Source organism: Triticum aestivum, chromosome 5A (genome assembly GCF_018294505.1).
Source record: "Triticum aestivum cultivar Chinese Spring chromosome 5A, IWGSC CS RefSeq v2.1, whole genome shotgun sequence".
In the NCBI taxonomy this organism is placed as follows: domain Eukaryota; kingdom Viridiplantae; phylum Streptophyta; class Magnoliopsida; order Poales; family Poaceae; genus Triticum; species Triticum aestivum.
In genome coordinates this window covers 176,091,381-176,112,181 of record NC_057806.1, presented here as the reverse complement: position 1 = coordinate 176,112,181, position 20,801 = coordinate 176,091,381, and the positions used below count along the sequence as shown (strand labels likewise).

The following is a 20,801-nucleotide window of genomic DNA, read 5'->3' as shown; positions in this document are numbered from 1 at the left end:
ATACACTGTCATGTCTTTTGGCCTTGCCAACGCTCCTCCGAAGTTCTCTCGCATGATGAACTTCATCTTCAACGCCTACACCAATGACTTCGTTTTGGTCTATCTTGATGACATTCTGGTTTTCTCCAAGGACAAGGAAGATCATGCCAAGCACTTGCGTCTAGTTCTTGATAAGCTCAGAGAACATCAGTTCTACGCCAAGTTCTCCAAGTGTGAATTTTGGCTCGATGAGGTTCTTTATCTTGGTCATATCATCTCTGCCAAGGGCATTGCCGTGAATCCTGAGAAGGTGTCTGCAATTGTGAATTGGGAACCTCCTCAGAACGTGAAGCAACTCCGCAGTTTTCTCGGTCTCACAAGCTATTGCCGAAGATTCGTTGAAAACTTTTCTAAGATCACGAAGCCTCTCTCAAATCTTCTTCAGAAGCACGTCAAGTACGTTTGGTCTCCGGAGTGTGATATTGCTTTCAACACTTTGAAAGAGAAGTTGATCACTGCTCCAGTTTTGACTCCGCCTGATGAATCCAAGCCGTACGAGGTCTTTTGTGATGCCTCTCTCCAAGGTCTCGGTGCAGTTTTAATGCAAGAGAAGAAAGTTGTTGCTTATACCTCTCGCCAGTTGAAGCCTAATGAGAAGAACTACCCCACTCATGATCTCGAGTTGGCGGCAGTTGTGCATGCTCTGTTGACTTGGAGACATCTTCTTTTGGGAAGAAAAGTGGATATTTTCACTGATCACAAGAGTCTCAAGTACATCTTCACTCAGCCTAATCTCAACCTCAGGCAAACTCGATGGGTCGAAATGATTCAAGAGTATAGTCCGAGTATTGAGTATACTCCAGGCAAGGCCAATGTAATTGCTGACGCTTTGAGCAGGAAGGCTTACTACAACAGTCTGATTATCAAGCCTTATCAACCCGAGCTTTGTGAAGCTTTCCGCAAGCTTAATCTGCAAGTTGTTCCTCAAGGTTTCCTCGCCAACCTTCAAGTCTCTCCTACCTTAGAAGACCAGATTCGCCAAGCCCAGCTTCTTGATGCTATGGTGAAAAAGGTGAAGATTGGGATTGCCAAGAGTCAGTCCAAGTACAAGTGCTACCGCCTTGATGACAAGGACACTCTCTTCTTCGAGGATCGTATTGTTGTGCCCAAAGGTGACCTCCGTAAAGTGATCATGAACGAGGCTCACAATTCTCTCCTCTCCATTCACCCTGGGAGCACGAAGATGTATCAGGACCTCAAGCAAGCTTATTGGTGGACTCGAATGAAGCGCGAGATCGCTCAATTCGTGAATGAATGTGATGTCTGCAGAAGAGTGAAGGCAGAACACCAAAGGCCAGCAGGTCTCCTCCAACCTCTTGACATTCCAGAATGGAAGTTTGACCACATTGAAATGGACTTTGTGACTGGGTTTCCAAAGTCCAAGCGTGGCAATGATGCTATATTCGTTGTCATCGACAAACTCACCAAAGTGGCTCATTTCCTGCCTATCAAAGAGTCGATCACTGCAGCTCAATTGGCGGAACTCTATACCTCTCGCATTGTCTCTCTGCACGGTATTCCTCAAGTGATATCTTCAGACCGTGGCAGCATCTTTACCTCCAAGTTTTGGGATTCTTTTCAGAAGGCCATGGGCACTAACATCCGCTTCAGCACTGCTTTCCATCCTCAAACAAGCGGTCAAGTCGAGCGTGTCAACCAGATTCTTAAAGATATGCTCAAGGCTTGTGTGATCTCCTTCGTCATGAAGTGGGAGGATTCTCTCCCTTATGCTGAATTCTCATACAACAACAGTTTTCAAGCAAGTTCGGGCAAGGCCCCTTTTGAAATTCTGTATGGCAGGAAGTGCCATACCCCTCTCTACTGGTCTAAAACTGGTGAACGTCAGCTTTTTGGTAATGACTTAATCACAGAAGCAGAAGAAATGTGCAAAGTCATTCGAGATAACCTCAAAGTAGCCAAATCCCGCCAGAAGAGCTACTATGATAGTAAGCACCGTGATTTGGCTTTCGAGATCAGAGATCATGTTTACCTCCGTGTCTCTCCTATGAAAGGTACTCGTCGCTTCGGTATCAAAGGGAAGCTTGCCCCTAGATACGTGGGACCTTTCAAGATTGTCAGCAAGAGAGGCGACCTCGCCTATCAACTCGAGCTTCCTTCAAACTTTGCAAATGTTCATGATGTGTTCCATGTCTCTCAGCTTCGAAAGTGCTTCAAGACTCCTGACCGCACCATCAACTTCGAGGATATTGAGCTCCAAGAAGATCTCTCATATCGTGAGCACCCAGTTGCTATTCTTGAAGAGACTGAACGCAAGACTCGCAACAAGTCAATCAAATTCCTCAAAGTCAAGTGGTCGCACCATTCCGACCGTGAAGCTACCTGGGAACACGAGGATCACCTCCGTTCTGAGTACCCGGCGTTCTTTTAGTCCTAGATCTTGGGACGAGATCCTTTCGTAGTGGTGGACTGTTGTAACACCCCGGATATAACTTTCCCAATTTGTACTCCAACTCTTGCCGTTTCCGGTGTTAACTTATATTTATTTCTCGGGTTCGGGTCTTTGTCTCCGTGTGTTGTTTTCATTGTCATGCATCTCATATCATGTCATCATGTGCATTTCATTAACATACGTGTTCATCTCATGCATTCGAGCTTTTTCCCCGTTGTCCGTTTTGCGTTCTGGCGCTTCGTTCTCCTCCGGTGGTCATTTCTAGCTTTCTTTCATGTGTGGGGAATAAACATTTCCAGATTGGACCGAGACTTGTCATGCGGCCTTGGTTTACTACCGGTAGACCGCCTGTCAAGTTTCGTGTCATTTGGACTTCGTTTGATACTCCAACGGTTAACCGAGGGACCGAAAAGGCCTCGTGTGTGTTGCAGCCCAACACCCCTCCAATTTGGCCCAAACCCACCAAACTCTGCTCCATCTCCTAGAGCGTTCGATCACGATCGCGTGGCCAAAAACCGCACCTCGTTTGGACTCTCCTAGCTCCACTTATGCCTATAAATAGCCCCCTCATTTTCGGATCTCTCTCCTCTTCCCGAAACCCTAAAAGGAAAAAAAATCAGATCTCCAGCCGCCGGACATGTCCGGGGCCTAGCCGGACACGCCCCCTCGCCTATCCGCCGCCGCCACGTGGCAGCGCCGCCTACCACCGCCGCCGGGCCCGAAGGCCCATCTCCGGCCCCCGCGTGAGCCGCCACCGGGCCAGACCCACGCGCCGTCGCCCCGCCTCTTCTCCTCCGACGCCGGCTGCCGCCCCGCCGCCGCTCGCCGCCGCCTCGCCCGGCTGCCTCCGCCGCCTCGCCGGCGAGCGCCGCCCGCGCCGCCTCGGCCTCGGCCGCCCCGCGCGCCACCGCGACACCCCTCGCCGCCACCCGGCCGGCGCCGCCTCTCCGCCGCCCGGCCCCCTCTCCTCCGGCCTCCTTGCTGCTCCGGCGAGCTCCCTCCTACTCCGGCCACCGCGGCCATTGCCGTCCGTCGAACCTCGGGACGCGTGCCTGCTACAGTAAACATCTCAGATCTGAGATCTGAAAAACCTAGGGTTGACTTTTTCCCCTCTCCCTCTAATTTTTGTGCAATCTTTGACCTGCCGTAACTTCGCATCCGTAGCTTCGTTTTGGACATATAGTATATCAAAATGTTCGTGTCGATGAGTACATCATTTCATTCCATTGCATCATTTTCATTTGAGTTCATCTTGATGCCCGAAATGCTGTTAGAAGGAGGCTTCGTGAGTTAATTGTTAGATCTGCTAGTTCATCTTAGACTTTTGTCATTTTTGCCATGATTATTGTGTGCATGCTATGCCTGTGAGTCCTTCTTATGTTTTGTTAAGGATTTTGTCTTCTTTCCATAGGTGCAACCCATGCATTTTTAGGATGTGTGTGGTGACTTGTGCAAGCTTGCAAAGTGAGGCACCCGGTAAATCTGTTTTCAGGGACATAGTAGTTTTCACTAAGTCTGGGATTATTTAGTTCATGATGCCATATGTTCAGCTTGTTTCCTAGTGATCCGTGCCTCTTTTGAGGATGATCAGTAAAGGAGTTTTGTTAAGCTTGTTATGCTCTATCCAACCATGTCTTTGTTTGAAATTATGGAGCACCCTAGCTTGAGTCAATCGAGCTCTACTTTTGCTTCATGGTGAATCTGGGTAGATCGTCAACTCGTTTGCGATTTTGCCGATGCTATTGTAGTTGATCCGTGCATGCTATGCCATTGTTCTTGCCATGTCTAGCTAGAATTTTGTGCCTTCTTAATGGATGTATGCTTGCCTTGCCATGACTTGCACCGTAGTGAGTGCATCGAGCTCGTTTACATGCCTTTGTGAGTTATATTTCAGCATGTCTCAGTTTTCACTAAGTCCGAAAACTGATTGTGTTTTAGCTATGTTCGTGGGCTTGTTAGTATATTTTGTGAACCCTTTTGGCCCCAGGTCACTTTGGGTCTTTTGTTAAACTTGTTGAGTAGATCCATGACATGTTCTTACTTGTCTTAATCAGGTCATGTATCATGTTGTTTTGCTGCTCCGAAGAGGGCTTCATGATCTGAAATTTCAGACAAGTGTTAATTTCACAAAGTCTGGAATCTGTTTTGCATTTGCGTTTTTGACATGCTTGTTTGAACCTCATAATGGATGAATTGGCCGTAGCTCAGTGCTAGTCTTTTGTTAAGCATCGTGTGTGCATCCCTGCCATGTATTTTGTTGTCATGTTTGGTGGCTGTAGCATGTTCATTGCATTGCACTTAGATGCCTACTTGCTGTAAATCGCAGACCGGTGTCATTTTTGAAACGCTTGCCATTTCCAAACCGTAACTCCGATTCCGGCGTTCTTTATATCGTTTTCAAGCGATTTCATCCCATCTTTCTAGTGGCACCCTTGGAATTCCAAGTTGAGGCCAGGTTCATGCATTTCCTGTCATGTCTTGCATTTTGCATCCCACATCGCATCCGGCATAGCATATCATCTTTGCGTCGTGTTGATTGAGTTTGCACGTGGTTGATTGTATCCTTGTTGCTTGTTTGTCTTGTTTGGGTAGAGCCAAGAGACGAGTTCGCTACCGAGGAGCCCGTTGAGTTTGCTTGTGAGGATCCAGTCAACTCTGACAACTGTGCAGGCAAGATGATCATACCCTCGAAATCACTACTATCTTTGCTATGCTAGTTTGCTCGCTCTTTTGTTTGCCAATGCTACGATGCCTAACTTTTGCTTGTCAGCCTCCCAATTGCCATGTTGAAACTCTAACCCACCATGTCCTAGCAAACCGTTGTTTGGCTATGTTACCGCTTTGCTCAGCCCCTCTTATAGCGTTGCTACTTGCAGGTGAAGATTGGAGCTGTTCCTTGTTGGGACATTTATTTACTTGTAGGGATATCACTATATTGCTATATTATCTTAATGCATCTATATACTTGGTGAAGGGTGGAAGGCTCGGCCTCTCGCCTAGTGTTTTGTTCCACTCTTGCCGCCCTAGTTTCCGTCATATCGGTGTTATGTTCCCGGATTTTGCGTTCCTTACGCGGTTGGGTTATAATGGGAACCCCTTGATAGTTCGCCTTGATTAAAGCTTTTCCAGCAATGCCCAACCTTGGTTTTACTATTCGCCACCTAGCCTCTTTTTCCCTTGGGTTACCGGAGCCCAAGGGTCATCTTATTTTAACCCCCCGGGCCAGTGCTCCCTCTGAGTGTTGGTCTGAACCGGGCAGCCTGCGGGGCCACCTCGGGGAAACTTGAGGGTTGGTTTTACTCGTAGCTTGACCTATCTGAGTGTGCCCTGAGAACAAGATATGTGCAGCTCCTATCGGGATTTGTCGGCACATTCGGGCGGTGTTGCTGGTCTTGTTTTAACCTGTCGAAGTGTCTTGAGTTACCGAGATATCGAGTCTGATCGGAACGTCTTGGGAGGAGGTCTATTCCTTCCTTGACCGTGAGAGCTTGTCATGGGCTAAGTTGGGACTCCCCTGCAAGGATTGAACTTTCGAAAGCCGTGCCCGCGGTTATGGGCAGATGGGAATTTGTTAATGTCCGGTTGTAGATAACTTGAACCTTAAATAATTAAAATGAATCAACTGAGTGTGTTACCGTGATGGCCTCTTCTCGCCGGAGTCCGGGAAGTGGACACGGTGTTGGAGTTAAGCTTGCGCAGGTTGTTCTTCTAGATTCTCGCTCATGCTTTGCCTCCTCTTCTCGCTCTCTTCTGTGAATAAGTTAGCCACCATACTTGCTAGTCGCTTGCTGCAGCTCCACTCATATTTTACCTTGCCATACCTATAAGCTCAAATAGTCTTGATCGCGAGGGTGCGAGATTGCTGAGTCCCTGTGGCTCACAGATTACTATTACACCAGATGCAGGGCCTGATGATTCCGCTCCAAGAGACGCGTATGAGCTCAAGTGGGAGTTCGACGAAGACTCTCAACGATACTATGTTTCCTTTCTCGACAATCAGTAGTGGTGCCCAGTTGGGGGTGATTGGGACCGTGTCGCATGTTGGGTTCTCTTTTATTTTGGCGCCGTAGTCGGGCCTTGAGTGTATGGATGATGTAATGTTATTTATGTACTTGATTGACGTGGCGAGTGTAAGCCAACTATGTTATCTCCCCTTTTATTATTACATTACATGGGATGTTTGTAAAGATTGCCTAACTTGCGACATATGCCTTCAATGCGATTATGTCTCTAAGTCGTGCCTCGACACGTGGGAGCTATAGTCGCATCGAGGGTGTTACAAATGAAGTGGGGAAGAGGAAAACGAGAGGCAAATGGCAAATAATGTAATGCGGGAGATAGGGATTGTGATGGGTACTTGGTATATTGACTTTTGCGTAGACTCCCCGGCAATGGCGCCAGAAATCCTTCTTGCTACCTCTTGAGCACTGCGTTGATTTTTCCCCGAAGAGGAAGGGATGATGCAGCAAAGTAGCGTAAGTATTTCCCTCAGTTTTTGAGAACCAAGGTATCGATCAAGTAGGAGGCTACGCGCAAGTCCCTCATACCTGCACAAAACAAATAAATCCTCGCAACCAACGCGATAAGGGCTTGTCAATCCCTACACGGCCACTTACGAGAGTGAGATCTGGTAGATATGATAAGATAATATTTTTGGTATTTTTATGATAAAGATGCAAAGTAAAATAAAAGCAAAGGAAATAACTAGTATTGGAAGATTAATATGATGAAGATAGACCCGGGGGCCATAGGTTTCACTAGTGGCTTCTCTCGAGAGCATAAGTATTCTATGGTGGGTGAACGAATTACTGTTGAGAAATTGACAGAATTGAGCATAGTTATGAGAATATCTAGGCATGATCATGTATATAGGCATCACGTCCGAGACAAGTAGACCGACTCCTGCTTGCATCTACTACTATTACTCCACTCATCGACCGCTATCCAGCATGCATCTAGAGTATTAAGTTAATGAAAACAGAGTAACACCTTAAGCAAGATGACATGATGTAGAGGGATAAACTCATGCAATATGATGAAAACCCCATCTTGTTATCCTCGATGGCAACAATACAATACGTGCCTTGCTGCCCCTACTATCACTGGGAAAGGACACCGCAAGATTGAACCCAAAGCTAAGCACTTCTCCCATTGCAAGAAAGATCAATCTAGTAGGCCAAACCAAACTGATAATTCGAAGAGACTTGCAAAGATCACCAATCATACATAAAAGAATTCAGAGAAGATTCAAATATTGTTCATAGATAGACTTGATCATAAACCCACAATTCATCGGTCTCAACAAACAGACCGCAAAAAGAAGATTACATCGAATAGATCTCCACAAGAGAGGGGCAGAACATTGTATTGAGATCCAAAAAGAGAGAAGAAGCCATCTAGCTAATAACTATGGACCCGTAGGTCTGAGGTGAACTACTCACACTTCATCGGAGGGGCTATGGTGATGATGTAGAAGCCCTCCGTGATGGATACCCCCTCCGGCGGAGCTTCGGAACATGCCAAGATGGGATCTCGTGGATACAGAAAGTTGTGGTGGTGGAATTAGGGTTTTGGCTCCGTATCTGATCGTTTGGGGGTACGTAGGTATATATAGGAGGAAGGAGTACATCGGTGGAGCAACAGGGGGCCAACGAGGGTGGAGGGCGCGCCTGGGGGGTAGGCGCGCCCCCTACCTTGTAGCCTCCTCCCTTGTTTCTTGACATGGGGTCCAAGTCTCCTGGATCATGTTCGATGAGAAAATCACGTTCCCGAAAGTTTCATTCCGTTTGGACTCCGTTTGATATTCCTTTTCTTCGAAACCCTAAAATAGGCAAAAAAAACAGCAATTCTGGGCTGGGTCTCCGGTTAATAGGTTAGTCCCAAAATAATATAAAATTGGATAATAAAGCCCAATAATGTCCAAAACAGTAGATAATATAGCATGGAGCAATCAAAAATTATAGATACGTTGGAGACGTATCAGTAGGCGCCCCCCACCCTCGTGGGCCCCTCGTAGCTCCATCGACCTACTTCCTTCGCCTATATATATACTCTTATACCCTAAAAACATCCAGGAGAGCCACGGAACCACTTTTCCACCGCCGCAACCTTCTGTACCCGTGAGATCCCATCTTGGGGCCTTTTTCGGCGATCTGCCGGAGGGGGATTCGATCACGGAGGGCTTCTACATCAACACCATAGCCTCTCCAATCATGTGTGAATAGTTTACCACAGACCTTCGGGTCCATAGTTATTAGCTAGATGGCTTCTTCTCTCTCTTTGGTTCTCAATACAAAGTTCTCCTCGATGTTCTTGGAGATCTATTCGATATAATACTTTTTGTGGTGTGTTTGCCGAGATCCGATGAATTGTGGGTTTATGATCAAGATTATCTATGAACAATATTTGATTCTTCTCTGAATTCTTATATGCATGATTTGATATCTTTCCAAGTCTCTTGGAATTATCGGTTTAGTTTGGCCTACTAGATTGATCTTTCTTGCAATGGGAGAAGTGCTTAGCTTTGGGTTCAATCTTGCGGTGCTCGATCCCAGTGATAGAAAGGGAACCGACACATATTGTATTGTTGCCGTCGAGGATAAAAAGATGGGGTTTATATCATATTGCTTGAGTTTATCCCTCTACATAATGTCATCTTGCCTAATGCGTTACTTTGTTCTTATGAACTTAATACTCCAGGTGCATGTTGGATACCGGTCGATGTGTGGAGTAATAGTAGTAGATACATAATCGTTTCGGTCTACTTGACACGGACGTGATGCCTATGTTCATGATCATGTCTAGATATTCTCATAACTATGTGCTTTTCTATCAATTGTTCGGCAGTAATTTGTTCACCCACCGTAATATATGCTATCTTGAGAGAAGCCAGTAGTGAAACCTATGGCCCCCGGGTCTACTTTACATCATATAAGTTTACGATTTATATATAATTCTAGTTTACTTTTTATTTTGCAATCTTTACTTTTCAATCTATACACAAAAATACCAAAAGTATTTATCTTATTATCTTTATCAGATCTCACTTTTGCAAGTGGCCGTGAAGGGACTGACAACCCCTTTATCGCGTTGGTTGCAAGGTTCTTGATTGTTTGTGCAAGTGCTAGGCGATTTGCGTGTAGTCTCCTATTGGATCGATACCTTGGTTCTCAAAAACTGAGGGAAATACTTACGCTACTTTGCTGCATCACCCTTTCCTCTTCAAGGGAAAACCAACACATGCTCAAGAGGTAGCAAGAAGGATTTCTGGCGCCGTTGCCGGGGAGATCTACGCTCAAGTAAAGACATACCAAGTGTTGGAAATATGCCCTAGAGGCAATAATAAAAGCATTATTATTATATTTCCTTGTTCATGATAATTGTCTTTATTCATGCTATAATTGTGTTATCCGGAAATCGTAATACATGTGTGAATAAGAGACACCAACATGTCCCTAGTAAGCCTCTAGTTGACTAGCTCATTGGTCAATAGATAGTCATGGTTTCCTGACTATGGACATTGGATGTCATTGATAACGAGATCACATCATTAGGAGAATGATGTGATGGACAAGACCCAATCCTAAACATAGCACAAGATCGTATAGTTCGTTTGCTAGAGTTTTCCAATGTCAAGTATCCTTTCCTTAGACCATGAGATCGTGTAACTCCCGGATACCGTAGGAGTGCTTTGGGTGTACCAAACGTCACAACGTAACTGGGTGACTATAAAGGTATACTACGGGTATCTCCGAAAGTGTCTATTGGGTTGACACGGATCAAGACTGGGATTTGTCACTCCGTATGACGGAGAGGTATCACTGGGCCCACTCGGTAATGCATCATCATAATGAGCTCAAAGTGACCAAGTGTATGGTCACGGGATCATGCACTACGGTACGAGTAAAGTGACTTGCCGGTAACGAGATTGAACGAGGTATTGGGATACCAACGATCAGATCTCGGGAAAGTAACATACCGATTGACAAAGGGAATTGTATACGGGGTTGCTTGAATCCTCGACATCGTGGTTCATCCGATGAGATCATCGAGGAGCATGTGGGAGCCAACATGGGTATCCAGATCCCGCTGTTGGTTATTGACCGGAGAGCAATCTCGGTCATGTCTACATGTCTCCCGAACCCGTAGGGTCTACACACTTAAGGTTCGGTGACGCTAGGGTTATAGGGATATGTATATGCAGTAACCCGAATGTTGTTCGGAGTCCCTAATGAGATCCCGGACGTCACGAGGAGTTCCGGAATGGTCCAGAGGTAAAGAATTATATATAGGAAGTGCTATTTCGGCCATCGGGACAAGTTTCGGGGTCACCAGTATTGTACCGGGACCACCAGAAGGGTCCCGGGGGTCCACCGGGTGGGCATGGGCTGTAGGGGGTGCGCCTTGGCCTACATGGGCCAAGGGCACTAGCCCCAAGAGGCCCATGCGCCTAGGGTTTCAAGGAGGGAAGAGTCCCAAAGGGGGAAGGCACCCCTAGGTGCCTTGGGGAGGAGGGATTCCTCCCCTTGGCCGCACCCCCCTAGGAGATTAGATCTCCTAGGGCCGGCGCCCCCCCCCCTTGGCCCTCCTATATATAGTGGGGAGATGGAGGACTTCTTACCTTGATCTTTGGTGCCTCCCTCTCCCTCTCCAACACCTCCTCCTCCTCCATAGTGCTTGGCGAAGCCCTGCCGGAGTACTGCAGCTCCATCAACACCACGCCGTCGTGCTGCTACTGGAGCCATCTCCCTCAACCTCTCCTTCCCCCTTGCTGGATCAAGAAGAAGGAGACGTTACGCTGACCGTACGTGTGTTGAACGTGGAGGTGCCGTCCGTTCGGCGCTAGGATCTTCGGTGATTTGGATCACGTCAAGTACGCCTTCTCATCTCCGTTCTTTGAATGCTTCCGCGCGTGATCTACAAAGGCATGTAGATGCAATCCAATCACTCGTTGCTAGATGAACTCCTAGATGGATCTTGGTGAAACTGTAGGAAAATTTTTGTTTTCTGTAACGTTCCCCAACACCAAGTACCCATCACAAACTCTTATCCCTCGCATTACATTATTTGCCATTCGCCTCTCATTTTCCTCTCCCCCCACTTCACCTTTGCTGTTTTATTCGCCCTTTTTCCGTCCGCTATTTTTTCGCTTGCTTCTTTTGTGCTTGTGTGTTGGATTGATTGTTTGTCACAATGGCTCAAGATAATGCTAAATTATGTGACTTTTCCAATACCAACAACAATGATTTTATTAGCACTCCGATTGCTCCTATTACCCATGATGAATCATGTGAAGTTAATGCTGCTTTGTTGAATCTTGTCATGAAAGATCAATTTTCTGGCCTTCCTAGTGAAGATGCCGCTACCCATCTAAACAACTTTGTTGATTTGTGCGATATGCAAAAGAAGAAAGATGTGGATAATGATATTGTTAAATTGAAGCTATTTTTCGTTTTCGCTTAGAGATCGTGCTAAGACTTGGTTCTCTTCTTTGCCTAAAAATAGTATTGATTCATGGAATAAGTGCAAAGACGCTTTTATCTCTAAGTATTTTCCTCCCGCTAAGATCATCTCTCTTAGAAATGATATTATGAATTTTAAGCAACTTGAGCATGAGCATGTTGCACAAGCTTGGGAGAGGATGAAATTAATGATACGTAATTGTCCTACACATGGTTTGAATTTATGGATGATTATACAAAAAATTTATGCCGGATTGAATTTTGCTTCTAGAAATCTTTTAGATTCGACTGCGGGAAGCACTTTTATGGAAATCACTTTAGGAGAAGCTACTAAACTCCTAGATAATATTATGGTTAATTATTCTCAATGGCATAGTGAAAGATCCACTAGTAAAAAGGTTCATGCGATAGAAGAGATTAATGTTTTGAGTGGAAAGATGGATGAACTTATGAAATTGTTTGCTAATAAGAGTGTTTCTTCTGATCCTAATGATACGCCTTTGTCCACTTTGATTGAGAATAATAATGAATCCTTGGATGTGAATTTTGTTGGTAGGAACAACTTTGGTAATAACGCGTATAGAGGAAACTTTAATTCTACGATGTTCCCTAGTAACTAGATCATCGATGGCGCGCGTTGCTGCGCCCATCTTTTTATAATGTTGATTGTTAAGGCTTGATGCAATTATCTGCAGCCTAGCCTATCTGTAAGTTAAAATAGTAGTAGTCCTACCAATCGTATATAATAAGGTGTTTGATGTCTATTTTTTCTGAAGAGATACTCTTGCTAAAGAAAACAACTTAGCACTTTGTTTGTGTATTTATTTATAAAATACAAAGCTGCTCAAGTCATGGGTAGCTAGTAGGTACAACAAACTTCGGCTACGGATCAGTAGATGAGAGAGAGAGAGAGAGAGAGAGAGAGAGAGATGGAATAACATACCATGTGAATCTGCATGTTTAAGATTTTTTTCTTCTCACCATTCTTGATCTGACAAGCATGGTCAGCAAACTAATGCCATAAATTTCCTGTAGATGGTCAAATAAAAGTATAATAAGTAAACGTGAAGGGCCTATGTAGGAAAAAAAGTAATCTCATCGATGAAAATATAGTGGTGAAATAGAAAGCATCAGTCAGATGGATCATAATACACTGCTTGTAAGTGGTAACATTTGAATGGGGTCAAAATGGAATTAAGCTTTTCTTTCATACAGTGAAAGTAAAAAAAGTAGGTCTCACATTGGTAGATCCCAAGACATGTTTGAAGACAGTGAGAGTGGAACATATTGGTTCCTGTGTATCCAATAACCCAACACAGGTTCTAAAAGGTAGATACCTCGAGCAACCCCTGAACCATCAGAGGAACCAGATGCTGAATAAATGCAATCTGGAGATCATGTTACAGCTGTTAAAAAGATGCCCACTTTTCACATCATAATTGGAACGAACTTGATTCAACCTACAAATATATTCACATAAAAAAACTAAATTTCAGTGTACAAACACGTAAGTTCTATTAGACTGAAAAAATCAACAAAAGCATAAGCCAAAATTCTATTTCGGTGATATTCCATAACTCTAAACCTAGTAATCAACCAATAGCAGAAGGTACATATGCTCATTCTTAGCCACAACTGAGTAATAGAACACTAAGTGATCTGTAAACGCTCTTATATTTCTTTGTAGAACATTCACTTGAGTAGTAAACATCAGAGCTTATCAAACTCAAAATATTGTTTCTGAACAATTGCTATCAACGAGCTTAGATAGGTGGTACTCTATGGAGACACCTCATAGAAATGTCTTGGACTAAGTTTAGAGAATTTATTAGAACATGCCATAAGCCCATAAAGACATACAATTTATGTGACGGATGATTACGAATTTTGGGCGACCACGGACTAATTACATTGGAACTGCACATGAACAAATCACCATACTGAAGAGCTTTAATACAATATGATATAATCATAATATTTAGATAAGAAATTAGTTAGAGAGGATCTGAACTCTACCAAGCCAATAAGAACATTGACTTCGAACCCAAGTTCATAAGAAATTGGTTGGGAGGAGTTCTAGTACAGGTAGCCTGAAGATTTATTGTCCCTTCCAACGTGTTCGAGTCCAGCATGGAACAGATCGCTGCAGTGGTATTATGAAGAGATCGCTGCAGATATACCCATCAGCGAGCGGAGAAGGTGGAGCAATAGTGGGAGTGGAGGCGACGTGTTGCACTCCCATCGTGGTAAGGTGGGTGGCGGGGTGGTGTTCTGTCCTCCTCCTCTGTGTCCTACTCCTAGTGACTCTTGATGAACCAATATTAGCCCAATTTAAACCACCATGCATAGGACAATTAGGTGCAAAAACAAGTCAATTGTGTTTATTTCCTTAATAAGCAGAGCTTGAACAACAATGAAACATGCACCTGATCACTGCAATAGAAAACATCAGGGCATTAGTTCTCGTTTTATTCATGAGAATTATTTCAATGCACCCAAAATAAAATTTCATGAGAGAGCTATTAGCCGTACCGGCCGTTGTAGAAGTTACAGAAATCACTCGATGTGGATGATTTGAGACGGCCATCAGTCCGTTTCAAAATTGTAGGTGCAGAAATCAGTCGCTGTGCATGATTCAAAACAACTATTAGTCAGTTTCGAAACTGTAGGTGAGTATTTATAATCCTCCATGGTAATTCAATTATCTCAGCTTGTTGTATATCTTAACAAAGAATTGAACTTCTAGTACAATTTTGTACATCGCGATGGAGAAAGAAGAAAAAAATTAAACCATTATAGCAAAGAAAGAAAGCAGAACAGACACAACCAGAGCTCTTCACCTTTCTCCTCAAGTGGGTTTTCTAGGTGGAAGGCCCACGGGTGGTCGGATTATCAGGAAGCGGCAGGGGGCACACCATCTCCTCTTCATCCGTGGATCCTCGCCCTGACCCTTGTAACCACGCGCCCAACAAGATAAACGGAAAAGGGCGAATTACAAAGGGCTTCGGGGATCAGAGATAAAGGAAGGTGAAGAGCTTGCATTCACCTCATGTAAACCTGACTCTGTATCCTATCAGTCAGGCACAGCCATACCCGCCGAAGGAAGAGCCCTTGTGTCCACCGGGAGGAGATTCCGCGACCATGTTGATGTGGTGTCGGCACGACATTGAGAGACTCCACGCAGCATCCCGGGCGAGCATCGGGCACCCACATCCTGTGCGTCCGCTGGATTCCTCGTGCTGGATCTCCTCGTGGAAGACGGGAAGACGGCGCGTCGCCCGTAGCCCGATCTGTTCCTCTCTCGAGCGCCACAGGTAAGAGAAGGGAGGGCAGCTAGTACTGGGCAGTATGTGCTTGGTCGTGTAAATGGACTATCCGGCCCAGTGTATGAGATTGCTCGGTTTTTTCTTCTGGAGTAGCAGCCCCTTAGGACAGCGCATCCAGCGGCCAGAAACGTCTACATCATAAAAACGGACGGCTGAAAATACAAATCACTGAGAAGGCTCGCTTCAGGTGCGGTTATACTGTCCTAAATTCCTTTAATAATTATGGTAATTCCTACAACAACTCTTATGGAAATTTTAATAAGATTCCCTCTGATTTTGAGACTAGTGTTAAAGAATTTATGAATTCGCAAAAGAATTTCAATGCTTTGCTTGAAGAAAAACTGCCTAAGATTGATGAGTTGGCTAGGAACGTGGATAGAATTTCTCTTGATGATGATTCTTTGAAATTTAGATTTATTCCACCTAAGCATGGTATCAATGAGTCTCTCAAAGCCATGAGAATTTTCATTGATGAGTGCAAAAAAAGAACCGCTAGGATGCGTGCTAAAAAAGATTGCTTTGTGAAAGCCTGTTCTTCTAGTTTTCATGATAATAGTGATGAAGATCTAAAAGTGATTGATGTGTCTCCTATTAAATCTTTGTTTTCCAATATGAATCTTGATAAATATGGGACTGGAGATGAGTCAACTTTATTTAAAAGGCGTCCCAGTGATTCGAAGTTTTTAGATTTTGATGCAAAAATTGGTAAAAGTGGAATTGATGAGGTCAAAACTTTACATAGCAATGAACCCACTATTTTGGATTTCAAGGAATTTAATTATGATAATTGCTCTTTGATAGATTGTATTTCCTTGTTCCAATCCATGTTAAATTCTCGTCATGCTTATGATCAAAACAAAGCTTTTACTAAGCATATCGTTGATGCTTTAATGCAATCTTATGAAGAAAAACTTGAATTAGAAGTTTCTAACCCTATAAAACTTTATGATGAGTGGGAACCTACTATTAAAATTAAGATTAAAGATCATGAATGCTATGCCTTATGTGATTTGAGTGTTAGTGTTTCCACGATTCCAAAAACTTTGTGTGATGTGTTAGGTTTCCGTGAATTTGATGATTGTTCTTTAAATCTGCATCTTGCGAATTCCGCCATTAAGAAACCTATGTGAAGGATTAATGATGTTCTTATTGTTGCAAATAGGAAATATGTGCCCATAGATTTCATCGTTCTTGATATAGATTGCAATCCTACTTGTCCTATTATTCTTGGTAGACCTTTCGTTAGAACGATTGGTGTAATTATTGACATGAAAGAAGGAAATATTAGATTCCAATTTCCGTTAAGGAATAGCATGGAACACTTTCCCAGAAAGAAAAATTAAATTGCCTTATGAATCAATTATGAGAGCCATTTATGGATTACATACCAAAGATAACAATACCTAGATTTATTCTAGTTTTTATGCCTAGTTAGGGGTGTTAAACGATAGCGCTTGTTGGCAGGCAACCCAATTTTGTTTTTGCTCCTTGCTTTTTGTTCCTGTTTAGTAAAAAATGAATCATCTATCCTCTGTTATGATTGTGTTTTTTATATTTTAATTAGTGTTTGTGCCAAGTAAAGCCTTTAGGATCTTCTTGGGTGATTATTATTTGATCTTGCTGAAAAAAACAGAAAGTATGCGCTCACAAGAATAATTTTCATTTTTTACCAGAGAGCGGTAAAATACCAATTCCAACTGCAGTAGATCAATATAAAAATTATTTAAGACATCCTAATTTTTCAGAATGTTTGGAGTTACAGAAGTATTCGAAACTTCCAGATTTCTACAGACTGTTCTGTTTTTGACAGATTTTGTTTTTCATGTGTTGTTTGCTTATTTTGATGAATCTATGGCTAGTATCGGGGGGTATGAACCATAGAGAAGTTGGAATACAGTAGGTTTAACACCAATATAAATAAAGAATAAGTTCATTACAATACCTTAAAGTGGTGGTTTGTTTTCTTATACTAACGGGGCTCATGAGATTTTCTGTTGAGTTTTGTGTTATGAAGTTTTCAAGATTTTTGGTAAAGATTTGATGGATTTTGGAACAAGGATTGGCAAGAGCCTAAGCTTGGGGATGCCCAAGGCACCCCAAGGTAAAAATCAAGGACAACCAAAAGTCAAAGCTTGGGGATGCCCCGGAATGCATCTCCTTTTTCGTCTTCGTCTATCGGTAACTTTACTTGAGGCTATATTTTTATTCACCACATGATATGTGTTTTGCTTGTAGCATCTTGTATGAATTGAATCTTTGCTTTTTAGTTTACCACAATCATCCTTGCTGTACACATCTTTTGGAGAGACACACATGAATCGAAATTTATTAGAATACTCTATGTGCTTCACTTATATTTTTTGAGCTAGATAATTTTGCTCTAGTGCTTCACTTATACCTTTTTAGAGCACGGTGCTGGTTTTATTTTATAGAAATTATTGATCTCTTATGCTAGTAAAATGCACGGTGTTGGTTTTATTTTTTAGAGCACGCACTCTCATCCTTTCGTCATTGCGAGCCTCTTCGGTACCATGAATTGCCCTTTCTCACCTCGAGAGTTGGTGCAAACTTCGCCGGTGCATCCAAATCCCGTGATATGATACGCTCTATCACACATAAGCCTCCTTATATCTTTCTCAAAACAGCCACCATACCTACCTGGCATTTCCATAGCCATTCTGAAATATATTGCCATGCAACTTTCACCGTTTCGTTTATTATGACATGCTCCATCATTGTCATATTGCTTTGCATGACCATGAAGTTGACATCGTATTTGTGGCAAAGCCACCGTTCATAATTCTTTCATACATGTCACTCTTGATTCATTGCACATCCCGGTACACCATCAGAGGCATTCACATAGAGTCATATTTTGTTCTAAGTATCGAGTTGTAATTCTTGAGTTATAAGTAAATAAAAGTGTGATGATTTTCATTATTAGAGCATTGTCCCATGTTAAGAAAGGATGATGGAGACTATGATTCCCCCACAAGTCGGGACGAGATTTCAAACGAAAAAAAGAGGCCATAAAAAAAGAAAAGACCTAAATAAAAAAATGAGAGAAAAAGAGAGAAGGGGCAATGTTACTATCCCTTTTCCACACTTGTGCTTCAAAGTAGCACCATGATTTTCATGATAGAGAGTCTTTTTTTTGTCACTTTCATATACTAGTGCGAATTTTTCATTATAGAACTTGGCTTGCATATTCCAATGATGGGCTTCCTCAAAATGCCCTAGGTCTTCATGAGCAAGCAAGTTGGATGCACACCCACTTAATTTTTTTGTTGAGCTTTCATATATTTATAGCTCTAGTGCATCCGTTGCATGGCAATCCCTACTCCTTGCACTGACATCAAATGATGGATATCTCCATAGCCCGTTGATTAGCCGTGTTAATGTGAGACTTTCTCCTTTCTTGTCTTCTCACACAATCTCCATTATCATATTCTATTCCACCCATAGTGCTATGTCCATGGCTCGCGCTCATATATTGCGTGAAAGTTGAAAGAGTTTGAAAAGGCTAAGTATGAAACAATTGCTTGGCTTGTCATCGGGCTTGTGCATGATGGGAGTATTTTGTGTGATAAAAATGAAGCATGGTCAAACTATATGATTTTGTAGGGATAAGCTTTCTTTGGCTATGTTATTCTGATAAGACATAATTGCTTGGTTAGCATGCTTGAAGTATTATTATTTTTATGTCAATATTAAACTTTTGTGTAGAATCTTTTGGATCTAAACATTCATGCCGCAATAAAGAGAATTATATCGAAAATTATGTTAGGTAGCATTCCACATCAAAAATTCTATTTTATCATTTACCTACTCGAGGACGAGCAGGAACTAAGCTTGGGAATGCTGATACGTCTCCAACGTATCCATAATTTTTTATTGTTCCACACTATTATATTATCTGTTTTGGATATTTAATGAGCTTTAATATACTCTTTTATATTATTTTTGGGACTAACCTATTAACCGAAGGCCCAGTGCAAAATGCTATTTTTTTTGCCTATTTCAGTGTTCCACAGAAAATGGATATCAAACGGGATCCAAACGGAACGAAACCTTCGGAAGGATCTTTCTTGGAACAAACACACTCTAGGAGATTTGGAGTAGAAGTCAGAGATGCAACGAGGCGGCCACAAGGCAGGAGGGCGCGCCCAAGTGGTAGGCGCCCCCACCCTCATGGACCCCTCGTAGCTCCACCAACCTACTTCTTTCGCCTATATATACTCTTATACAACAAAAACATCCAGGAGAGCCACGAAACCACTTTCCCACCGCCGCAACCTTCTGTACCCATGAGATCTCATCTTGGGGCCTTTTTCGGCGATCTTCCAGAGAGGGATTCGATCACGGAGGGATTCTACATCAACACCATAGCCTCTCCGATGATGTGTGATTAGTTTACCACAGACCTTCGGGTCCATAGTTATTAGCTAGATGACTTCTTCTCTCTCTTTGGTTCTCAATACAAAGTTCTCCTCGATGTTTTTGGAGATCTATTCGATGTAATACTTTTTGCGGTGTGTTTGCCGAGATCCGATGAATTGTGGGTTTGTGATCAAGATTATCTATAAACAATATTTGATTCTTCTCCGAATTCTTATATGCATGATTTGATATTTTTGCAAGTCTCTTCGAATTATTGGTTTAGTTTGGCCTACTAGATTGATCTTTCTTGCAATGAGAGAAGTGCTTAGCTTTGGGTTCAATCTTGCGGTGCTCGATCCCAGTGACAGAAAGGGAACTGACACATATTGTATTGTTGCCATCGAGGATAAAAAGATGGGGTTTATATCATATTGCTTGAATTTATTCCTCTACATTATGTCATCTTGCCTAATGCGTTACTCTGTTCTTATGAACTTAATACTCTAGATGCATGCTGGATAGCGGTCGATGTGTGGAGTAATAGTAGTAGATGCATAATCGTTTTGATCTATTTGACACAGACGTGATGCCTATGTTCATGATCATGCCTAGATTCTCATAACTATGCGTTTTTCTATCAATTGCTCGGCAGTAATTTGTTCACCCATCGTAATATATGCTATCTTGAGAGAAGCCACTAGTGAAACCTATGGCCCCTGGGTCTACTTTATATCGTATAAGTTTTCGATCTATAATTCTAGTTTACTATTTTTTTGCATACTTTTCAATCTATACAACAAAAATACTAAAAATATTTATCTTATTATCTTTATCGGATCTCACTTTTGCAAGTGGCTGTGAAGGGATTGACAACCCCTTTATCGTGTTGGTCGCAAGGTTCTTGATTGTTTGTGTAGGTACTAGGCGATTTGCGCGTAATCTCCTACTGGATTGATACCTTGATTCTAAAAAACTGAGAGAAATACTTACGCTATTTTGTTGTATCACCCTTTCCTCTTCAAGGGAAAATCAACGCATGCTCAAGAGGTAGCACGTCGTCAACAACGTCTTCTTCCCGGCGCATCACTACTTCGACACCACTATGCCCATGACTTACTCGGCGCCTCCTTGCGCCCGCGGCTCCACGGCGACTTCATCGACACCGGCTACCCCGACTCGACATCG

The 20,801-nt window shown here is 43.0% G+C and overlaps 1 long non-coding RNA gene across 1 annotated transcript; it reads right to left on the bottom strand.

Moving 5' to 3' along the window:
- Nucleotides 1-14,173: 14,173 nt before the first annotated feature.
- LOC123106752 (uncharacterized) lies at nt 14,174-15,214 on the bottom strand. The gene is made up of 3 exons (XR_006451463.1): nt 14,751-15,214; nt 14,443-14,534; nt 14,174-14,343 (listed from the first exon to the last, which is right to left on the bottom strand). It is a non-coding gene; the product is annotated as an uncharacterized lncRNA (long non-coding RNA).
- Between the last annotated feature and the right edge of the window lie 5,587 nt (nt 15,215-20,801).